Below are 24,238 nucleotides of genomic sequence, written 5' to 3'. Positions count from 1 at the left end.
TCAATTTTAGCATAAAATTAGAAGACTCCGAGTGGTAAAAACGTTCTTCGAGTTTTTCTAAAAAAGTTCGAGTATTCTGCTGGATTCTTTGCTTAAGGAACCCTCCTATGCTTCTGATACCCTAACAGTAGAAGAAGAAACTAGCTCCGAAACATTTCTGTAGAGGTTAGAAAAAAGAAAGCATTTTCAAGAGAAAGGAGATTCCGTCTACGGACTCTTCGTAGTGAGAGGCAACGACGGAGGCCTCAGAGTTAAAACTAAAATCATTGAACGTGATGACGAAGTCTGCTTCTTTTATCCCCTTTTACTTCTGTCCAATCATTATTTCACTGAATGCCTCATAAGTGAGAATCATGAAAAGAACTGTCGTGCTGGAGTGCAGGGGGGATATTAGCAGCTAAATTAAGAGTGCGATACTGGATCATTTTGTCCAGACTAATATAAGGTCATGCGTAAGTCGATGTGTAGTATGTAGGAGATTTACCAGTAAGGCTTTATCCACCCCTCCGATCCAGTTACCCCTTGACAGAGTAAGAGATTCAGCAGTCTTTGGAACAACTGGAGTGAATCTCTGTGGCTCTTTACTTCTGAGACCAAAGGGTAGAGCTTGGAACGTCTTCTTCACTTGTACCGTGTACCGGACAGTTCACCTGGAACTTATCACCTCTCTGAGTATCGAACCATTTCTACAGGCTCCGAGACGGCTCATTTGCCAGAGGAGGTCATCCTGCGACAGTGTATTCCGATAACGGAATCAATTTCACCGGAACAGACAATGCTCTGAGATGCCTGGATTGAAAAAAAATCAGAGAAAACGAGTGTTTTCCAATAGAGTGGAAATTCATCCCTCCTACGGCTGCGTGGTGGAGCTGATGTTAGGAGCGCTTAGTTCGTTCCACCAAGATCCTTCTCGTTCGAATTTTAATGAGATCGTGAGATGAATTTTGAGGAGTTACTGATGGTCCTGTCTGACGTTGAATCCACATTAAACAGCCGTTCTTTAAGGTATATCTACGATGATTCAGAAGAGCTCGTACCTCTGACACCTTACCTGTTTGGAGGAAGACATAAAACAAGTGGGGATATCAGATCTGGATTATATCGATCCCCATAAATTAAATGTGCGGTCAAATTATTGCAATATTTAGAGACAAGGACTGAGAAATCGCTTCCGCAAGGAATATCTGACCCAGCTGGTGCAGAAGGCCAGCGTTTCATGTCAAAAACTAAAGGTGGAGGGCGTAGTCCTCATAGAACTAGATAATAAAAACGTGTAATGTGGCCAATGGGCAAAATTGTGAAAATGTTCAACAGTAGAGATGAGGCTGCAAGAGTGGTACAGGTAAAAACACTCAGTGGATATTTAGTAAGACCAGTCAAAAAACTATATCAAACTAATCCACTAGAGGTTTCAGCTGCCAGAGATCCTGTGCTAACCCTGGCTACTGAAAACAGATCTAGATATGGCAAACTCTTAAAACCAAGGACAAACAATTAGATATAATGTATACTGCGGAAAAATAAAGGACAGTTCTATATCTCTCGTTAAACTGGGCCGATTGACGAAATTCTAATACATATTTACATATCCTCTGTTTACATATAAAGCTGTTACATAATTTTACTTCTTTCCGATAGCAGAGTATAAATCGAATATCAATGAGCTTCCTTCTGTAGCAGAGTGGCGCAGTGGAAGCGTGCTGGGCCCATAACCCAGAGGTCCGTGGATCGAAACCACGCTGTGCTAATTTCTCTGTTTTTTGTTTAGCTGGAGATAAAAATTTTACTTCTTTCCCATAGCAGAGTATAAATCGAATATCAATGAGCTTCCTTCTGTAGCAGAGGGGCGCAGTGGAAGCGTGATGGGCCCATAACCCAGAGGTCTGTGGATGGAAACCACGCTCTGCTAATTTCTCTGTTTTTTTTTTTAGCTGGAGATAAAAATTTTACTTTTTTCCGATAGCAGAGTATAAATCGAATATCAATGAGTTAGCTTCTGTAGCAGAGTGGCGCAGTGGAAGCGTGCTGGGCCCATAGCCCAGAGGTCCGTGGATCGAAACCACGCTCTGCTAGTTTCTCTGTTTTTTTTTTACATATTCTCTGTTATATATACATATACATATTCTCTGTTTTTTTCTCTGTTTCTGTAATCTAATACATATTTTAAGTCGCGCTTTCGAGAACATGAAAAAGGCACGCTGAATTTCGTCAATCGGCCCAGTTTAACGAGAGATATAGAACTGTCCTTTATTTTTCCGCAGTATACATTATATCTAATAGTTTGTCCTTGGTTTTAAGAGTTTGCCATATCTAGATCTGTTTTCAGTAGCCAGGGTTAGCACAGGATCTCTGGCAGCTGAAACCTCTAGTGGATTAGTTTGATATAGTTTTTTGACTGGTCTTACTAAATATCCACTGAGTGTTTTTACCTGTACCACTCTTGCAGCCTCATCTCTACTATTGAACATTTTCACAATTTTGCCCATTGGCCACATTACACGTTTTTATTATCTAGTTCTATGAGGACTACGCCCTCCACCTTTAGTTTTTGACATGAAACGCTGGCCTTCTGCACCAGCTGGGTCAGATATTCCTTGCGGAAGCGATTTCTCAGTCCTTGTCTCTAAATATTGCAATTTCGATAGCATTGTTCTAATATAGGTATTTTGACACAAAATCAGACTTTTTCTAATATAATTCTATCAAATACATTAAAAAAATCCCGAATGGTACTTGAATTTATAGATGCTAAGTATACACTCTATGTCGGAGCCTGATGCAGTCAGGAGTAAAAAGTAAGCATTTTTGCTCACGATCCGTGGATCGAAACCACGCTCTGCTAATATCGTTTTCTTAGTTGGAGATAGAAAAATTTTACCTCTTTCCGATTGCAGAGTATAAATCGAATATCAATGAGCTTCCTTCTGTAGCAGAGTGGCGCAGTGGAAGCGTGCTGAACCAATAACCCAGAGGTCCGTGGATCGAAACCACGTTTTGCTAAATTCTCCGTTTTTTTAGCTGGAGATAAAAATTTTACTTCTTTTCGATAGCAGAGTGTAAATCGAATATCAATAAGCTTCCTTCTGTAGCAGAGTGGCGCAGTGGAAGCGTGCTGGGCCCATAACACAGAGATCCATGGATCGAAACCACGATCTGCTAAATTCTCTGTTTTTTTAGCTGGAGATAAAAATTTTACTTCTTTCCGATAGCAGAGTATAAATCGAATATCAATGAGCTTCCTTCTGTAGCAGAGTGGCGCAGTGGAAGCGTGCTGGGCCCATAACCCAGAGGTCCGTGGATCGAAACCACGCTGTGCTAATTTCTCTGTTTTTTGTTTAGCTGGAGATAAAAATTTTACATCTTTCCGATAGCAGAGTATAAATCGAATATCAATGAGCTTGCTTCTGTAGCAGAGTGCCGCAGTGGAAGCGTGCTGGGCTCATAACCCAGAGGTCCGTGGATCGAAACCACGCTGTGCTAAATTCTCTGTTTTTTTAGCTGGAGATAAAAAATTTACTTCTTTTCGATAGTAGAGTGTAAATCGAATATCAATACGCTTCCTTCTGTAGCAGAATGGCGCAGTGGAAGCGTGCTGGGCCCATAACCAGGGGGTCCGTGGATTGAAACCACGCTCTGCTAATTTCTCTGTTTTTTTCGGTGGAGATAAAAATTTTACTTCTTTTCGATAGCAGAGTATAAATCGAATATCAATAAGCTTCCTTCTGTAGCAGAGTGGCGCAGTGGAAGCGTGCTGGGCCCATAACCCAGAGGTCCGTGGATCGAAACCACGCTCTGCTAATTTCTGTGTTTTTTTTTTTTTTACTTTAGCTGGAGATAAAAATTTTACTTCTTTCCCATAGCAGAGTATAAATCGAATATCAATGAGCTTCCTTCTGTAGCAGAGGGGCGCAGTGGAAGCGTGATGGGCCCATAACCCAGAGGTCTGTGGATGGAAACCACGCTCTGCTAATTTCTCCGTTTTTTTAGCTGGAGATAAAAATTTTACTTCTTTTCGATAGCAGAGTGTAAATCGAATATCAATAAGCTTCCTTCTGTAGCAGAGTGGCGCAGTGGAAGCGTGCTGGGCCCATAACACAGAGATCCATGGATCGAAACCACGATCTGCTAAATTCTCTGTTTTTTTAGCTGGAGATAAAAATTTTACTTCTTTCCCATAGCAGAGTATAAATCGAATATCAATGAGCTTCCTTCTGTAGCAGAGGGGCGCAGTGGAAGCGTGCTGAACCAATAACCCAGAGGTCCGTGGATCGAAACCACGTTTTGCTAAATTCTCCGTTTTTTTAGCTGGAGATAAAAATTTTACTTCTTTTCGATAGCAGAGTGTAAATCGAATATCAATAAGCTTCCTTCTGTAGCAGAGTGGCGCAGTGGAAGCGTGCTGGGCCCATAACACAGAGATCCATGGATCGAAACCACGATCTGCTAAATTCTCTGTTTTTTTAGCTGGAGATAAAAATTTTACTTCTTTCCGATAGCAGAGTATAAATCGAATATCAATGAGCTTCCTTCTGTAGCAGAGTGGCGCAGTGGAAGCGTGCTGGGCCCATAACCCAGAGGTCCGTGGATCGAAACCACGCTGTGCTAATTTCTCTGTTTTTTGTTTAGCTGGAGATAAAAATTTTACATCTTTCCGATAGCAGAGTATAAATCGAATATCAATGAGCTTGCTTCTGTAGCAGAGTGCCGCAGTGGAAGCGTGCTGGGCTCATAACCCAGAGGTCCGTGGATCGAAACCACGCTGTGCTAAATTCTCTGTTTTTTTAGCTGGAGATAAAAAATTTACTTCTTTTCGATAGCAGAGTGTAAATCGAATATCAATACGCTTCCTTCTGTAGCAGAATGGCGCAGTGGAAGCGTGCTGGGCCCATAACCAGGGGGTCCGTGGATTGAAACCACGCTCTGCTAATTTCTCTGTTTTTTTCGGTGGAGATAAAAATTTTACTTCTTTTCGATAGCAGAGTATAAATCGAATATCAATAAGCTTCCTTCTGTAGCAGAGTGGCGCAGTGGAAGCGTGCTGGGCCCATAACCCAGAGGTCCGTGGATCGAAACCACGCTCTGCTAATTTCTGTGTTTTTTTTTTTTTTTACTTTAGCTGGAGATAAAAATTTTACTTCTTTCCCATAGCAGAGTATAAATCGAATATCAATGAGCTTCCTTCTGTAGCAGAGGGGCGCAGTGGAAGCGTGATGGGCCCATAACCCAGAGGTCTGTGGATGGAAACCACGCTCTGCTAATTTCTCTGTTTTTTTTTTTTTAGCTGGAGATAAAAATTTTACTTTTTTCCGATAGCAGAGTATAAATCGAATATCAATACGCTTCTTCCTGTACCAGAGTGGCGCAGTGGAAGCATGCTAGAGCTATAACCCAGGGATGTTTGGATCGATGCTCTATTAATTTCTTATTTACTTTTTTTAATGTAAAATTTCATTCATAATAAAGCATGTGAAGGCTGTCTGCTTAAGGGGCGCGAAGCCTTCAGGAAGGACTTTCTGAAAGAAACTGGATCATATCCAATTCTCTGAATATGGGAAAATGGAATGAATGAGAAAGCCATGAAAATGCTAATGCAGATAACCTGGAATCGAATCTAGGTTGAACTACCAATGTACAGCGATTCTACTGCTCGGCTGTTATTGGGCGAAATGGACGGCAGGATAAAATTTTGTATTGCCGTTAAACAAAAAATTAGAGTTAGTATTTTAAATTTCCTTGTGATCATTTTGTGTTCTAGTTGCTTGGAGAAAAATTTAGATTATACATGCTTGAAAATTTATTTTAAACACCTCACTTACTAATATCAATAGTAGTTATTTTGTATTAACATTAATAAATCAATTAATTAATTAACCTAATTTTTTAATTATAGATTAAAAGAAAAAAATTTTACTTAATTTTTAGAAAGTAATTCTCATTTTTTCTTGAAATTGTTCCCTGTGACATTAATCAGATTAATTAATAATTAGAATAATTAAATTTTTCATTAACTATTTCTCTATACTTTTTTTTAAACATTTAAGACAAAAGAAATATAAATGCATGTAGTAACTGTAAATGAAAACTTTAATGCTGAATATAAGGAAATAAGGGGGGAAATTGGAAAATGCTATAATTCCAATTAGGAACCGCTCATATTACCAGAATTTTCAGATTCCTTTCAGTTTTTATAAAATATCTGATGTGAACACCACATGGCTTTCTTGCAGGGCCTATTAAATTATACACATTTTTTGTTGCATTTCACGTAAACTTATTTTGTAGAATTTCATTAGATATATATTTCTAATTCAATCAATTCAGTTCTCACATCTCGGTAAGGCAAAAGTACATCTCGGCTTTGAAATCGCTGTGTTAATCAAAAATTCATTAAAGCTACAGAAAATGTGAAAGAGATAATAAAACAAATTCGAAATTCAAAATTCGGGCTTACAGGTGCGCATGTTCGGGTGGAGGATTACGTTATTCAAAATTTGATTGATCTAGGCACCTTCGTTTTTTTTACAGTGCGAGAAACAAACCTACATTCATGCACATTCTTCTTTATTTAATTTTTTTTAAATTATACAGGGAGGTAATATTTGGTGGCAGCAATTTGAAACGTGATTCAGCCTTTTACAGCGATTCAACGCAAAATCCCGTTTCGAGACAAATAGCCCTTCTGAGCTAACACTCCTTTGAGCTAAAAATATATCTTATAGTTAAAACAGGTTGCCTAAATTAAACATCAAAGTAAAAAAAAAATATAAATAAATATCTCAATAATGAAAAGTAAATATTTAAATTAACTTAGCAGAATGCGATTTATATCTACTGAACATTATTGTTTTAACTCTTAAATGCATGTAGTTGCCATTTCGCAACATACTCATATTTAGTCATGTAAATCAAATCATAACACAAATTTTAGCTTACTGCATAGTGTAATCAATTGGATGCATACTGTTTATGTATATAGTTTTGAAAGTTTCAGTGTGGTGGCACCACTAATGGTGTAACGGTCATTATTGTGACTCTATATGTAGTGTATGGATATGTTTTGTGTTTACGAAAGTTTAAATTTGTTTTTGTTGTTATTTTGGTGTACTCAAAGTTTTAAAATTGTTTGAACAGGTTTATCAAGTACGTATTATTAAATAAAATTGTTATTACACATTTGCCTATCATTTTTTGTCAAATTAATAATATTTTTCAAAATTGGAATAAAAACTTTTAGATTTTTTTAAGTATTTTTCTAATTTTATTTAATATAAGCTCTAATGTATTTTTAGCTTTAAAAATAAAAATAAGAATTCATGCATTTAAGGATTAATTTTTCACTGTATTCTGCAAAATACCACCCCTAGTAAAAATATTCAATATTAAAAATGTCTTGCGGAATGAATTAAAGAAAAAAGAGTCTCAATTATTTTTTTTTAATTTCATAAAAGAATGTAAATGATAAATTTCAAATTTTTGCGTTACCTATACAAATAATACCGGATTGTGAAAAAAATTTAAATATGTGAAACATATTTAAACCGAAGAATTATATATATAATAACTCAAAATAAAATCTAAATTAGTCAATGAAAAGCAAATATCTAAGTTATTTGGACGGAGGAGAGTAATTATTAAGTATTAAATATTTTGTGCTTTGAGGGATTTTAAAAATATGATTTCAACTTCAAAAACCTTCCCTAAAGGGAAAAAAACAAGACTAGCAGAGCGTGGTTTCGATCCACGGACCTCTGGGTTATGGGCCCAGCACGCTTCCACTGCGCCACTCTGCTACAGCAGGAGAATGCCCGATTAATCGATCTCTCTATTACTGCAGCAAAAGTAACCGTAGTGGTCTTTTTACGAACTTCCTAACGAAAGTCATGACCGAGAAAGTAGATTGAGCCATTATCTCGATGATCATTCTCAAATAAAATTAATATATTGGAGACATGTGGAAGAACACTTTTCAGATCTCCACAATAAATGTAGAAACATAGAAGCAAAACATAGAGGAAGAAGAGGAAGCTATGCTAACACTTTTGTTTGATTGAGCTTTTTTATTCACACTACTTTTTTCCGTTTGAGGCCCTGTTCAACGAGCTGAAATTTTTCGTGGCTCTTCATTTGAATGATTCTTCGAATATTCCAACATTTTTTGGTAATTTGTTTAAGTGGTACCATGACTTTTTTTAATTAGATATCTCAGATTCCTGTTTTCAGTTAGTTTCAGAAAAAGTAAACAAAAATAAATATAAGAAACAATATATAAAACGACATACCCCTTTTTAAGTTAAAAATTAGTCCAAACATTTTGCTGAAGAAATACATTTGTTTTCTTTCTCGAGAACAGGCACCTATGTGTAATCGCATTCGAAATCAATAGAGTTGTATTCAAAATCTACGCCAAAATAGAGTTCCTTTTTTGAATAAATTTACATGTCACATTGACGTGATTCTTTTCCAATTTAACTAAACTGAGACTGAAATTCAGCCGGAGCAGATCAGAGCCGGATTCTGGTGCTTTACACGTTTTCTGTAAAATTATGATTCCAAATGGAGCGCCTTACAACCTCAAATAAAAACGCCTCCGGTATTTAATTTTATATCAGAATCATAATACAAACAGAAATCTTTGCTATTAATGAAATAATTTTTTAATAATTGGTAAAAATTATATTGCATAATTTTGTTTGAGAAAAGGAAAATACCAGGAAAGTTCAAGACGAGGGAGAAAAGCCCGTCGATATGTGCTTTTTACAGGAAGAGGTTGGTTATTTGAATATACAAGGCACAGAAGGGATGCCTTCGTGGAGAGGTTTCTGAAGAAAATTGGCTCATATTCATGGTACCACGAAAAACAAACATACAGACAGCCTGTTCGCTTGGATATGACCCCTGGATGAACTACTAATATTTATTAGTATTTAACCGCTCAGCGACTGATGGAAGCCTCTTCGAGAAGAATTAAAGAACTAAGGAAGCTAAGGCAAAACAAAGGTGCTAATTGAAAAGAATGCTATTACAATACTCAAATACCTTTCTTTTTTCCTCTGTTATACTACTAATTACTTACCTTTCATTTGCTTTGTTTTGAATTTTTACGATACGTATTTTAATTTATTATTAATTTACTCATTTTTCATTTATTTTATAATTTAATTAAATTTTTGTTACATTCAAAATTATTATTTTTCTATTTGTAATTAATTTTGTTGATTTATTAATGTTTTTAATCTTCATTTTTCATTGTACTTAATTTTATTGCTTATATATTTATTAGCTCTAAAGGGATATTCGGCTGGAAACGCGATTTTGCTTCGAATCACTGTAAATGCGTCGTTTCACCTTTCATTCGAGTCCGTTGCCATTTGGCAAAATATAAGATCTTACGAATTTAATTTTTCTGTTGTAGATTAATAAACTAAACTATTCGACAGTTATTAAGAATATTAATTTTTTACTTCTGAATCAAATTGATATAAATGATAAAAATGCATTCAGTTCGTAATCTATCTAATTAAAAATATTTTGTATTTTCACAGAATGATGTTATATATATTATTTTAGTATTTATTTTATATTTTGTAAAACTTTAATGACCTTTTTATAAACAAACTTAAAGCAAGCAGTGGCAACACTGTGTGGAATATAAAATTTTTTATCTTCAGCGCGCGAGACTGTCTATCGGAAATCTTACTCTGCTTTTAAATATTTTGTGATTTTGCCGTTGAATTGGAATTTATTTGGCATAAGTGTGAAGAACGTGATATTTAATAAAATTATCACGCAAAACTTTATTAATAAAAAGACGAAAAAAGCTTTGTTAGCGATCTAAATAAGAAAACTGAACATTGATATGATAAACTGAAAAACGACTGAAATAAAATAGAAAAAATGTTTATACCAACCCTTAACACTGCATCGGGAATTCTAAACATATGATGCTATGCTACTTTTGAAATTTTTATGATTTAGCTGTTGATTTCAATATGGTGCAAGTGCGAAGAAATCGATGCATAATAATAAAGCTGAAAAGACAAAAAAAAAAAGGGGTGGGTTAGCAGGATTGAGTGCAACAGGAGAGTGGTAGACTGCGAGCTCAGCGAGAGCGTAAAAACCTTAAAAATTTCTTCTGGGCAACCGTTAAAATCTGAAACCTTTCAGGTTTTATTATTATTATTATTATTTATTTACTCGTATTTCTATTCACCGCTCTTGGTAGCCTTCGGGTATTTCCTGTTTTAGAAATTAAGCCTTGCAATAAAGGTAATTAATAAGAATGAAGTAACTAAGAAGATTTTCAATTTAGGTTAAATTAATGATAAATAAGCAAATAATAAATTAAATTAAAATAAATGTATTACAAAAATTAAATGAAATAGTAAAACAAATAAAAAATGAGAAAAATAGCTATAACAAGACAAAGAATGGAGGACGAAAGAAAAGTAAATATTTTGAACAATCTTCTTTGACAGCAGATAAAATTCGGGTGCTTTAAAGTTGTCTTCATCGGATGCGTGTAGCAGATAAATATCCATCTTGCTAGTCGAGGTCACATATCAACATGTGGTTATTTATTCCACAACTGCTTGAGTTTTTCTGCATGTTTTATTCTTCCTAGGAAAAGTGAAGCATACATTCAGCAAATAATAATAATTTTAATTTTACTAACTTCTAAAATGAATGTTGTATTAATATAGAATTTTCTGCTAATACTGCTGTTTAGTTATACAGTAAAATCTCGGAACTAATCTTATTTGAAGCTTCTGCTGAAAGTGCAGTTTTGCCCGCAACTAAGAAATACTGAAGCCAGGTTCTAGCTGAATTTAAGTTCTGGTATTTAAAATGAAGTTTGAATAATTAGGAAGAAATAGCTTTACTTTTATTATGAAATTCACAAGCGTTTGAAAATTCATGAAAACTGCTTTTACCGTAATATATAACAATAATTAATGTTAGGCAGAAAAATAGCCTAACTTTGGCATCTCAGAAAGGATTCTAATTTCTCTTCACATTTGGTCCTTTCGGTGAAAACCACGATATGACACTGTTAGGAATCGTTTCTATGGTACTTATTACCCACAGTAATCCTCTGTATTCTATCAGTGTCCGAATTTTAAATTTCATTTACTGATTTCCATCCATTTGTGTTAAACAAAATTCTTAAAATTCTTTGTAACCTCTAGATTTAATTTCCCCCTGTTTTGCCTAATAAAAGAAAACAGAAATAAAATTTCAAGATTAAAAAAAAAAATGTTCTCTTAACTGCAACATAATCACTGAATACTAAACTGGGGGGGGGAGGAAGCTTACACAAATACGTTTTCTTATCGAATGCAAATTACGAAAATTACATATTTAAAAAAGAAAAAAAAAATCAGATTTTATACTACGCTTAAAGGGACTTTTTTTTTAACGTTTTGTGTGTTACTTTTATTTCTTCGCACTTAAACCATAAATTTCAATTTAACAGTAATATTGCAAAATAATTTTAAAATGAGCAAATCTTTAGAAATTCTGATACACAGTCTCGCGCGCTGCAAATAATTTTTTTTTTTTTTTCCGTACAATGTTGCCATTGCTCGTTTTGAAATCTTTGAGCCTCTTAATTAAAAATTCGTTAAAGTTTTAAAAATATGAAATAGATAATAAAACAAATTCCAAGTTCAGGCTTCCAGATCCCATATTCTAGTGGAGGATAGCGTATTGAAAATTTGATGGCTCTAAGTACTTTTTTTTTTTTTCTCAGCGCGTGAAACATAGCTATATCTATGCATATTCTTTGTTATTTAATTTTTTTAAATATAATGCGGGGCTGTAATATTTGGTGGCAACAGTTTGAGAAGTGAACTGACTTCATTCCATTTCGATATGGGAAATTCATATTTTATTTTATAATTTAAAACTTCCAGATTAAATTTTCAGTGACTTATATGCCAACACAGAAAAAGTAATGTTGATTCTGTAGTATTTTTATATGCATGATATTCTATTATTTCTCATTTTGATTTAATTTCATTCTCATTTGGATATAAATATATATATAATTATTATAATCCAACTCTATATAATTGTAATATATTATAATTATATATATATTTATATCCAATTGCATGCTGCGAACAGAAATACAACATTGCACATTCCTACTCCCTCCCTAGAGTTGGATTAACAAAATAAACCCATACATAGGGCATCAAGGAGAGGGGCATCTCAAAAAGGTTACCATTTCGTGCCATCTGAATACATTTTAATCTGGCATTCTGTGACACTGCTACCCTGCATCCTTTACTGACTTCTTTTCAACAATGCCAAATATTGGCAGAATACAGTAATATAACTGTCTACTAATTTACATTTGTTGTTTCTTTAAGCTTGAAGAAGGTGGAACTGTCTCTTGTTCCAAAGTTTATTCTTTGAAAGTCCAGATCAGCCTAATCCTACAGCGATCCTAATCCTGACATTTTAAGATAACTGCATTGTAATAGGCTATATTTTTGCATTTTAAATATTTGGTCGTGTAGAGTAATTTATAACATTATAACATGCATTACCTTCTTTATTTTAATTCAGAAGTGAGCAAGGAAATAAACGAAAATATTTAAATGTCAGTATCTTAAGGCACTCATGCTGTTAAAGGAAGAAGTTTCTGCATATTCAAGGAAGATGTTTTTCAGCCTTGAAGTGCTGTTTATTGACATTAGTCGCAGTACTTTTTTTCCCTTCTTTCCACTACAACGGAAATCCGAAGGTTACACTGCAACATTTAGATTAGGATAGTGTTTATTCTTAACAGTAAACATAAAATATGCGGAAAAGAGAAAAATTGCTTTTAAAAGGATAGTAAAATGAAATATAATAATTCTTCTGCAGTCTTAAAACAAAGTTTAGATAATAAAAAAAACTACGCAGAATCTTGTTTTGTTTTTATTAACACCTTAAAGAATGCGTTATTTTTTCGACTTAAGGCTTCTGTACGGTGCGAAGAGGTGTTATTGTTTTTATTTAGTGGTTTTTGTCCAGTGCAAAGAGGTGTTATTGTTTTTATATAGTATCTTTTATCCGGTGTAAATAAGAATCAAAAGTTGTCAATCGGCGCGACATTTTTAAGGACAGGTAATTCGGTAAAATTGACACTTTAAAGTGTACAAGTAAATTATCTTCTAGTAATTTAATGGTGTTTTTTAATTTCTCAAAAACTGATTGTAAATATAAGAGTAAATAACGCTGAAAATGGACTTGTCTAAAACTTAACAGAGACTACAAAAATATGTATGAAAAGGAATTATATTCTGAGCGTAAAAGATAAAATGATATGGCGTACTTATAAAAAGTAATAAAAATAATACATGATATCTTGAAAAAATATTTTTATATACTTATATATAAGTTGTAAGGATTATGTTAATTTTATTAACAGTTAAATTTTGAGTTAAACTCCTTTCCTGTCAAATTCTTAACTGCAACTTACTACTTCCGGCCAGAACGTAGTTTTGGAATCACGTCTGAATACATAATGAAGAAGAGCGGTACTTAACCGCGAAGTTTTACTTGCTGAGTTAGAGAAAACCAGAATTTATGATTAGCACGCATTCGCCTTTTGGGCCACTCTCTCTCAAAGCTGTTATTACACTCGTCCGTACTCAGGCCCTTGAGAGCTTCGCAGTCAATTAGCGTTAAGGGGCCAACTTGGATAGAATTTTCTTGATAGCTTCGGCTATATCTTTTAGTTTAGATTAGTTTTAGTTTACTTCTTAGCCTCTTAAGTTCAAGCCCAAGTGTCGGCTTTTGTTGTACACTCCAAGACGGAGTTCTGTTAAAGCTTATTTGAATAATAAAGGGTTATTTACCCTTCCATCTTGTTGTTTCTTGTCACATGAACTCAAGCGATTATTCGCTTAACAATTCTTAAGATTCTTCACGTTCAACAATAACTTAGCATTTACAAAGTGAGGAACTCTACAAGGTCTTTATCGCAAAAATATTCAGAAATTTCCTCAATTCTTAGTATAATTGCAAATATTTTATTTATGAACTCTTTAAAAAGTAGGCATAATTTGTCTAAATATTTGTTAAAAACAAGCTAATCCACATCGAATTCTCTTTTATGAACTATAATTGTTGGTTTTGATAGTCATTAGAAATTGTATGCTACTTTAACACATTTCCTCCTTCCTGCTGAAAATACTATAGTTCGTCTTTTTTTAACAAGTATTTATTTATTTATTTTCGTTTATTGATCAGAATTGTTTCTTCTAGGATAAAACAGGTTTGCTTTTTAGTAAACCTGAAGTTTTTCTTCATCGATAACGTAACAGAAGATACCGATGAAATCGCGATCTGAAAATTTTGGGAAAAAGATATCGCATGCTATTTCTTGTGATTCAGCAGCACCTACTTCGAACTTATATATGTATTCAATTAATTCTACACCGTTACTCCTAACTTTAGATTTACTGGATTTATTAAAAATTCCGTAATCTTCATCATGCCAGTTTTTGAAGTCATGATCAAATTGATTTTCATCCTTCTTTTACACGATACTTCAAAGATTTCTTCTCAAAGATTCTTTCAAAGATACTTCTTTACTTAAAAATATGCTTTGTTTACTAATATACTAAGCATGAATTTCAATGTTGTTTCTGCTTTTTCAAATAGTTGAACACTTACAGCTCAATGTATTGGTCGAAAATGATCAATACGCATTTGTTATTTAGTGGACTCCTTACGAAAACATTGCTTAAAGTGCATTATAATAATAGGTGGCCGATTTTACATATCATATTTTACGAATATTTGCCTTCAAATATTCTTTTTTTCATAACTTTTCTTTCGGAACGTCAATACAAGTCTCTTTTTCTTCAAAAATCCTCCACGGAGGTATTCCTTTAGAAAGATAACCTTCGAGTATATTGCTGTAGTCAGCTAAACCAAATTAAATTTACAGTATTCATGGTGCTAATTCTACCCTTTTAAGTTTCGAGTTTAAATGGAAAGTTGGGAGACAAAATGATTAGATAATAGCGTGTTTTTTTTTTTTTTTTTTTTTAGTCCAAAGGGATTTGAATCCCGAAGGACTATTAGTTTCGTTTTGGCATTTTGCGTCGGACGGATAAATGTCGGTTCACTTTTCAAACTGTTGCCATAAAATGTTAGAGTCCTGCATTATATTTGAAGAAATTAAATAATGAAAATCTGCGTAAATGTATGTATATTTCTCACATTGTCATAAAATAACGGTACATAGAGTCATCGAATTTTCAGTAGAGTCATCGTAATCCTCCAACGAATATGAGCATGTGGAAGACCAAATTTGAAATTTGAAATTTGTTTTATGATCGATTTCCTAATTTTTAAAACTTTGACGAATTTTTGATTAACAAACTCAAGGATTTCAAAGCGAGCAATGGCAACGTTGTGCAGAAAAAACATTTTTATCTCCAGCGCGTGAGTCTCTGTATCGGAAATTCTAAAGATATGCTCGTTTTAAAACTATTTTGCGATATTGCTGTTGCACTGGATCTTATGGTTTAAGTGCGAGGAACATGATATTTAATAAGGAAAGGTAACACACAAAATGTTAAAAAACGCCCCTTTGGACGTAATTTAAAATCTGAAACATTTCAGATTTTTTTTTTTTTTTTTTTTTTTAGTCCAAAGGGATTTGAATCCCGAAGGACTATTAGTTTCGTTTTGGCATTTTGCGTCGGACTCATAAATGTCGGTTCACTTTTCAAACTGTTGCCACAAAATGTTAGAGTCCTGCATTATATTTGAAGAAATTAAATAATGAAAAATCTGCATAAATGTATGTATATTTCTCGTATTGTGATAAAACAACGGTACATAGAGTCATCGAATTTTGAATAACGTAATCCTCCAACGAATATGAGCATGTGGAAGACCAAATTTGAAATTTGAAATTTGTTTTATGATCGATTTCCTATTTCTTAAAACTTTGACGAATTTTTGATTAACAAACTCAAGGATTTTAAAGCGAGCAATGGCAACGTTGTGCAGAAAAAACATTTTTATCTCCAGCGCGTGAGTCTCTGTATCGGAAATTCTAAAGATATGCTCGTTTTAAAACTATTTTGCGATATTGCTGTTGCACTGGATCTTATGGTTTAAGTGCGAGGAACATGATATTTAATAAAGAAAGGTAACACACAAAATGTTAAAAAACGCCCCTTTGGACGTAATTTAAAATCTGAAACATTTCAGATTTTTTTTATTTTTTTATTTTTTTTTTAAATTTTATTTTTATTTTTATTTTTTATTTATTTTTTATTTTTATTTATTTATTTTTTTTCAAAATATTTGACAAATTTTATGCAGTGCTTTCATTTAATATTAAAATTAACTTAATGTGATCTTAATCTTACGTTACAAATAACTGTTTCATTCCGTTTAATTCCCCCCTCCCCCCCAAAAAAAGAAGAAGAAGAAAAGGAAAGGTAAAGAAAGATATATGGAGCATATCGATGAGAAGCACGCCGGTTTGAAATAATAAGAGGAAGCTATTATGTCGTATTATGTAATTTAATTATATCTGTGTGATTACATAAATAGCCTTATTTAAGCTAATATTTTCTCTCTTATTCTTCTATAGTGTTACTGTCTTTAGATGCCGGTACTCTTAAATAACATTGCAAATTTTTTATCCATGATACATTTTTTTGGTAAAATGATTCTAACAACAGTTTACAACATTGCATTAAACCATTTATGAATTTTGAACAAAAGATACATTCTGTCATTCTGAAAAGTTAACATACTTCGCTATATAACTGCGCTTATTTAACTTTTCTTAACTCGATGAGTTATTGATTTCATAAGCAGACAGAAGTTTAAATTAACTTCGATAACACAGCAAATAGATAAAACTTTCTATCGGGGATCAATATATACTAGCCATCTGTATTTGCGGATTTTAACTCAGATATAAATAAGCACATTACGCAATACAGTTTTCAGCTGCTACACTGATGGCCATTAAAATTGCAACACCAGGAAGGAATGATCTGACGAACGTCAAAATCACATGAAAGGAAGAAGAGGTTAGGAAATGGCAAATGATTAGTATTTCAGCCCATTTAGACGACCTAGGAGAAACGACATCTGAAGCATAAAAATAAAAAAAAAATTTGTATAGTGGATTTCTTATTCGTAAAGGGCTTTGTAAGGTCGGGGTTTGCTAAGAATATTGTGTTATGCCTCGAATAATAATAAGAAATGCTTTCCAGCAAGTGTCGGAATTCAATAGAGGCAGGAACGTTGCCTATCGATAGTGTGGATTATCGTTCCGTGATATCGCCCGTCGCACTGGTCAACTTCCAATATGAAATCAATGGTTTTCTGAGGGTCATATTGAACGGCACGCAGGATCTCAACGCCCTCCTATGACCAACGCCTGAGAGGACAGAGATGTTGTGAGGTCAGCTCTGTAAAACCGTACAACCGCATCACGGACCGTTAGTCAGGAAATGGGCATGTTTGCAGTTAATATCCCCTTGTGTGCATCGACATTTGCAGCCGCGTGGACTATCAACATGAGAGCTATTACTTCGACTTCCCTTGAGAATGCTACATAGCGACTCTGGTGCGCCGAACGACAAAGCTGGATATAGGAGTGACATAACGTCGTCTTTTCAGACGAGTCCCGGTTCTTCGTGCAGTATTCTGATGGCCGTATACATATCTGGAGGCTCCGAGGAGACAGCACGTTGCCTGCTTGCATTCGATTCGGCATAGGGGCCCTGCGCCTGTTGTAATGATTGTGCAGCCATTGGGTGCACAACACGCACATCTCTAGTTCGGTACTTTGAACGAAGAGGCCTGCCAAGCGCCATCTTCCAACAAGATAGTGCAAGACCACATGTTGCACGTCGTGTTCTGACCTTGTTCGGTACACATGGTATTTGATTGCTGCACTGGCCTGCACGGTATCCAAGATCTGTCACCCACTGAAAACGTCTGATGTTGGCTTGCTGAGAGATTGGCCCGCAAGGGTGGCAGTTGTTTCTACTAATTTCGCACCCCTGTAAACCCCCAAACTACTTACAAGTTAAATCATTTTATCTTCGTGCCATACTGTTTACGTACAACAAATATCTTTTTTTGTATTTGCTTTCCTTCAAGGTGTTGCAGTATTAATGGCCCAGCAGTGTAAATAATACGTTTTTACCTAATAAGGATTGTAACCCTGATAGATGCAGAATGTACTCACGAAATACTCAGGTCGGTTAGGTGGGCCGTTTATCGTCTCAGAATAATCCTATATACTTAATACACTGACTACCAATAAGTATTTGGACACCTACGCAAATGACGATATCTGCGGTCCTAAGGTACGTCACGGACTCCGCCGGTATATATCGTGTAGGAAACAGCATCGGCTTTAGTCGCATGCAAGATGCCTCGCAGTTCGGAGCTCTCTGATTTCGAGAAAAGTATAATTATCGGGTATCACAAATGTGGTCGATCCTTAAGGGACATATCTAGCGATCTGAAGTACCCAAAATCGACAGTGGCCTATGTGATTAAGAAGTGGAAGGTGAGCGGTGATTGTCGGAATGTGCCCCGAGTCGGCAGACCAACGAAACTGGGAGATAGAGACCGACGAGTGCTGTCCAGAGAAATTCGGAAGAGCCGCACCCAACCGATGGTCCTCATTCGCGAGGAGTTTCAACAGGCATCCGGGAGTATTGTTTCAATGAATACCACCCGTAAGGAAGCACATCTGCTTGGTTTTCATGGTCGTGCTGCTGCCCATAAGCCTTTGATCACAAAGTCCAACCGCGCTGCTAGGTTAATGTGGTGCAAAGCACATCGAAATTGGGCCGTAGATCAGTGGAAATGGGATCTTTCGAGTGACGAATCAAGGTTCACCCTTTACCATTCGGATGGCAGGGTCTGGGTCTGGCGTCTACCTGGAGAACGTCTCCTGCCAGAATGCATTGTGCCAACAGTCAAATTAGGCGGAGGTGGAATTATGGTCTAGGAGTGTTTCTCCTGGTATGGGTTGGGACCCTTGGTCCCCATTCATGGTAAGCTCAATTCCGATGCCTACTGCACTATTTTGGATGACAATGTGCTTCCTACGTTGTGGCAGTTTTACGGGTTGGACCCCTGTTACTTTCAGGACGACAATGCCAGTTGTCATGTTTCGACGTTAACCAAGGCTTGGTATGGTGCCAATGGAGTTCATCGAATGGACTGACCTGCCCAGAGTCCAGACCTGAACCCTATCGAGAACCTCTGGGACGAGTTGCATCGCCGAATTCAGGGGTGCACTACCCGTGCAAAATCGGTGAAGGAACTTCTATGTCTTCTCCAATCCGAGTGGAAGAAAATACCACTAGCTGTCATACAAAGACTTGTGGAAAGTATGCCCCGGAGGGTCCACGCTGTAATTACCTCTCGTGGAGGTTCTACAAACTATTGATTTTGAATAAAGTTAGTTTATCTTATCTATCACCAGGTGTTCAAATACTTATTGGTAGTCAATGTAGTTGGTATACTCTTTCTCTACTTTAATTTTGATCGCTATTTAAACTGAAACTAATTGGAATTCTATTGAGGGTTAATAGAATTAGAAGATACAGAAAATAATTAACATAATAATAATATAATAACTAAAATAAAGCTTATAAGTATCATTACAATAAGGTAAATCAAATTTCATCAAAATATCTGTATTTTAAAGCTTCTTTTACTGAACATTTTCCATATTTAGACCTTGGAAATACTTTTTCATTATAAAATATACAAAATTTATTTTAAAAGCGGAATGTTAAAGGAAGTTGAACAACAAGGATTGCTGAGTGCTTTTAATTTTTTTTAAGCTCGGTCACGTATCCTGTTATTAATTTTTTTTCATAAAGCTGAAGTGCTGAAGAAGCTATTAATTAAAAGCATTGTTTTTTCCGTTAAAACTTTAAGTCATATTTGCTTCAATTTCCTGTTTAGTTATCAGAACGAAAATGTCAGAGTTTCTTCTAAACGTTCTTCCTGTTACTGTCGGTCTCTCATAATTCTTTATTTATATAAATAAGTGTAGATTTATTCTAGGGTAGAATATTTTTATGTTTTTTGTTAGACTTCCATTAGAAGACCATTTTCTTATAGGCTTTTCTCTTATAGTTTTTGCTATAACACCTAAAAGAAAAGAATTTTATACACATAATAAAACTTCAATTTATGTGCATTACCACCTCATACACAAAACGTATACACTACACATTTATGTTTGCAGTAGTTCTTCAGTTACCCGGATCGCTTTTCTTCTTTCAAAATCAAATAAATAAGCCTGCTAATAGGCATGCTAAATTATGTAAGCAGTAGTACTCCAATTATATGGATCACTTTTCTTCATTTTAAGCCAAGTAATATTAAGCTTATTTTTTAATTATTTATGCGTGTTTAATGTTTTCGCAGATTTAAATAATATTAAAAGTTAACGCAATGCATTACCTAATTTAGAGAAGTTATTAAATTAGATAAGTGAACGTGCTCGATGCTGGATTAAATGTAATGCTTATATTTTTCTTCAATAAAACTGGCGATCGTTTTCGACTATTTTGATAAAAATCACAAATTAGTCACAAATTGGTATATGGAAAAATTATGTACATTATTGTTAATTACATTATTTTCTTATTTCGCATCATTAAAAAGAATATCTTTAACTTAGATGAACAGAAGCAGGTTATGCGTTTTCACAAATAATAAATAATTTCTTTGTGTATATTAATGTACACAGTGTTACTAGCTGAATATGGCCGACGAAACATTAATATATTGGAATAATTAACTGTAGAAAGTTTGTACTCTTAGCATTCTAAACAGAGCTTCCATTAAAATCGGATGATCTAACAAAATTGTAGAAGTCGACAAAAACCTTTTCACAAAGCGTGTAAACGAAGCTGGTTTTTTATAACCACATCACTTGTCTTAGGTAAAACATTGAGTGCGTTGCACAACCCCAAGTACATGCACGTATGGCGAGACAATGTCTGCAACGCAATGGATTGCCAATAAAACGATTATGGCTTAGGCTTCTCTTCACCACGCAAAATATTAGCTCCTAGAATGGTGCTTTCAGTGACGCATATCGAAGCATTAGTAGCGTGCCCTCACTTTTCTGACAAATCCCTCTTTTACTTACAATATCGTGATAGCTGTATCTATCAGTACAGGCATCAAAATGAACGGATATTGGAAGCTTACGATCTTTATCGTCATACCGGTTCAGCATCTGATTTGGTGGCATGGGAGGCCATTGGCTACACATCTCATTCCTCCTCTAGTCCATGTGGCCGGTAGCCACCATTACACTGCTGAGATTTTAACGTTTGTTTTAACGTTTAACTGTCATCTAAAGTTTATTTCGGTTCCATGTATAGCTTTATAACAGCTGCTCTTGTTGGCCGAGTCCTACTGTCAAGTCACCAGGTTTTGCACGCTCTGTGTGCCTCGTAATTAAAATATATATGATTTTGCTAACTGTTTTCCTTCATGGTGGAGAAATTTTAATGTACAGCATTTAAAAAAGGTTTTAAAAGTTCTTTTGATTAACTTTGTCGAAAAAAATATGCATACTCTACAGAAGTAAAATTATTTTTAATAGCATAATCTGTTGATATATATTTAATATATATTTGTTCTAAAAGTAAAGTAACTCGATTATCCAGACATTGTTATTGTACTCTCAAAATATCCAAATGGTATGTGGGCTAAGTTATATCAAAACATTTGAAGCTGCAGTATACTTCATCGTCGGAGACGACTGTTTTTCCCCTACTCTCGAGATCTCCTAATTAAAAAAAGAATGTTTCTTTCTAACTAAATTTTTGGCAGGAGAACTTACGTCAAACTACAGTTCACTTCTCTTTCTGTGCAAAACTGGTTTTCCTTAACCCTGAAAGTTGGTAATTTGTCCATTTTACCTCCCGTGGGTATTTATTATATTCTTTAGGATCTAAAGGCGAATTGGCTTTGAGAAAACCCAGACACCCGGAACTAGATTAATCATTAAGCAAAATAACCATCTGCTTAGGGCATCAAGAAAAGAGGAGCATCATAAATATTTCCATTTGCCGGCTTTACTATAGAATGTACAACAAAGCTAAAAGATAAAGAAAGAATGAATGGAATTAAAAAAAAAAAAGAGCAAATGTATACGGGGGCACCAAAATCTTTTAAATACTTAGGGACTTTGAAGTCTTGATTTGGATCTTCAACACAACTGGTTAAGATCATTTCGGGCGCTCATAGTGGCGGGTGAGGTTTCGATTATCTCTCTCTCTGCCTATCCTTAATGAAGAGAGAGAATACTCGCTTTCATAAGACAAGACTTGGGTTCAGTGTATACAGCCTCTAAAATAGGGTCTAAACTTGCACGTGCAACTAACTCTCTTTTCCTGTCTAATATGGATCAGAAATTTAGAGTTAAATTGATAGGATTGACATTGCATAGGATTCACATCGCATAAGACTGACACCAACTGAGGATCGACACAGGCATACGATAGAAACTGATTACCAGCATTCGATAGACCCTGCATAGGATCCACACCGCGTAAGACCGCTACCACAGCAAAATCGATACAGGCATACGATAAACATTAGTTATCAGCATTCGATCGACATTGCGTAAAATCGATAAATTTTAAAGTGCCTAAATAGGATCGGCATAGGCAATAGCACTAATACCGATATAGAGTCGAAATCGGTTTTGAGCTGCACTGCCGATCCTGTGCCGGCAAACAGGATGTCAATTCTATGCCGTGTCGCCCCACCAGTGGCCGAATGGTTAAGACCGATAAATGCTGGTAGTTCAACATAGAATTTAACCTCTGCTAACAGGCTCGCTGCATGGTTGGTTTCCGTAAATTTCTCCATGTGTAGCATGAATATAAGCCAGTTTTCCTCAGAAAATCCTCCACGAAGGTATTTTTTCCATGAAGCAGACAGTCGTCGTGTGCTTTGCTTCTTGAAATAGCCTAACCTAATCCATTTATGCAGTGCCGCATTATACTTGAGCATTGTCAAAATATTTAGGCTTTCCATGTTTAAGTAAAATATTTACTTCCTCTGTAAGTGGCCTAAGGAAACGAGACAATATTCCGTTTGATTATAAATATTATTCAAGAAAATAATATTTACTGTCCGTTATGAGACATTATCCTACTTAAAGGTTGATATTATTTACAAATATTGACGTTATTTTGCTTGCCAACTTGAGAAAATTTTCTAGATTTTGACTTTAGCTTTCATAATTCATTTTACTTCTGGGTACAAAGATCTTGCTAATTTATGCTAATGCAGGCTCAGAATCCTATTTAAAGAAATTTAGAAAAAGAGAAAATAACCAGAAATTCATGTGTTAAAAGTCTTTTGTCCATTACACCGTGACTTTTTACTAGTTTTTCATATATTTTAATAGATAAGAAGAAAAAAAAATTTTCTTGAAGATCTAATGTTATCACGCAGCTGAACTGATAAAATCCTTCTAGAACTTTCTCTTGTTTCTCACTGCGTACTGAAATTCTATGCAAGAGATTAAATAGACTCAACAGATAAGAGTTCATTTCACACTGTAAAAATTTACTTTCATATTTATGACAGATTCTAGAGACACTTTATGAGTTACTTCGGTAATGCTCTCCCTGTTTTGAAATTTCCGCATTCATTTAGTGAAGAGGAAGATAAAACAAATCTTTGGCCTGACATCTCTTGTGGGCACAATTAGATCAATTTCGATAAAAATAAGGTGCCATTTAAAGTCCAAAGTAAATCATCACTAGAAGAATTTCTCTAAATAAACAGACACAGAAGTAAAATTACTTTAAATTTATCCTACCTAGCCACTTGTTAAATTAAATTAGAATGCACAAACATAAAGTTACCAGGCAACCTGCACTTGGTTTAAAATACAATACTTCCTTTTATAATGGTTTTAAATTCAACAATTTAAATTTAACTCGATTAGAGATTATAGGTGTTACATGGACGGGGACAGAAATTCAAACACACCACTTACCAAAGCGAGACCTGAACTCAGTCTACAATACATCAAGATCAACACTGAAATCTCTAACACACTGTACTTTAACTGGCAAGACAGTGGAAGCAAATCTAACTCTCTAACTCTCTTACACACTTATTCATAATTCCTCTGTCTATTTTATAATAAGTCTGCTTTATAATAAGTCTGCTTATAATAAGTCTATTT

At 34.8% G+C, this 24,238-nt stretch overlaps 3 non-coding genes across 3 annotated transcripts; 2 read left to right on the top strand and 1 right to left on the bottom strand.

The window, feature by feature from the left end:
* Positions 1–3,726: 3,726 nt before the first annotated feature.
* Positions 3,727–3,798, top strand: TRNAM-CAU (transfer RNA methionine (anticodon CAU)). The gene has a single exon. It is a non-coding gene; the product is annotated as a tRNA-Met (tRNA).
* Positions 3,799–5,013: 1,215 nt separating this feature from the next.
* On the top strand, positions 5,014–5,085 carry TRNAM-CAU (transfer RNA methionine (anticodon CAU)). Its single transcript has one exon. It is a non-coding gene; the product is annotated as a tRNA-Met (tRNA).
* Positions 5,086–7,718: 2,633 nt separating this feature from the next.
* Positions 7,719–7,790, bottom strand: TRNAM-CAU (transfer RNA methionine (anticodon CAU)). Its single transcript has one exon. It is a non-coding gene; the product is annotated as a tRNA-Met (tRNA).
* Between the last annotated feature and the right edge of the window lie 16,448 nt (positions 7,791–24,238).

Source organism: Stegodyphus dumicola, chromosome 7, assembly GCF_044657685.1.
Source record: "Stegodyphus dumicola isolate Sdum_Otavi_A_Nest chromosome 7, ASM4465768v1".
NCBI classification, from domain to species: Eukaryota; Metazoa; Arthropoda; class Arachnida; order Araneae; family Eresidae; genus Stegodyphus; species Stegodyphus dumicola.
The sequence above is the reverse complement of the archived record's forward strand: the minus strand, read 5'-3'. Positions and strand labels throughout refer to the sequence as shown.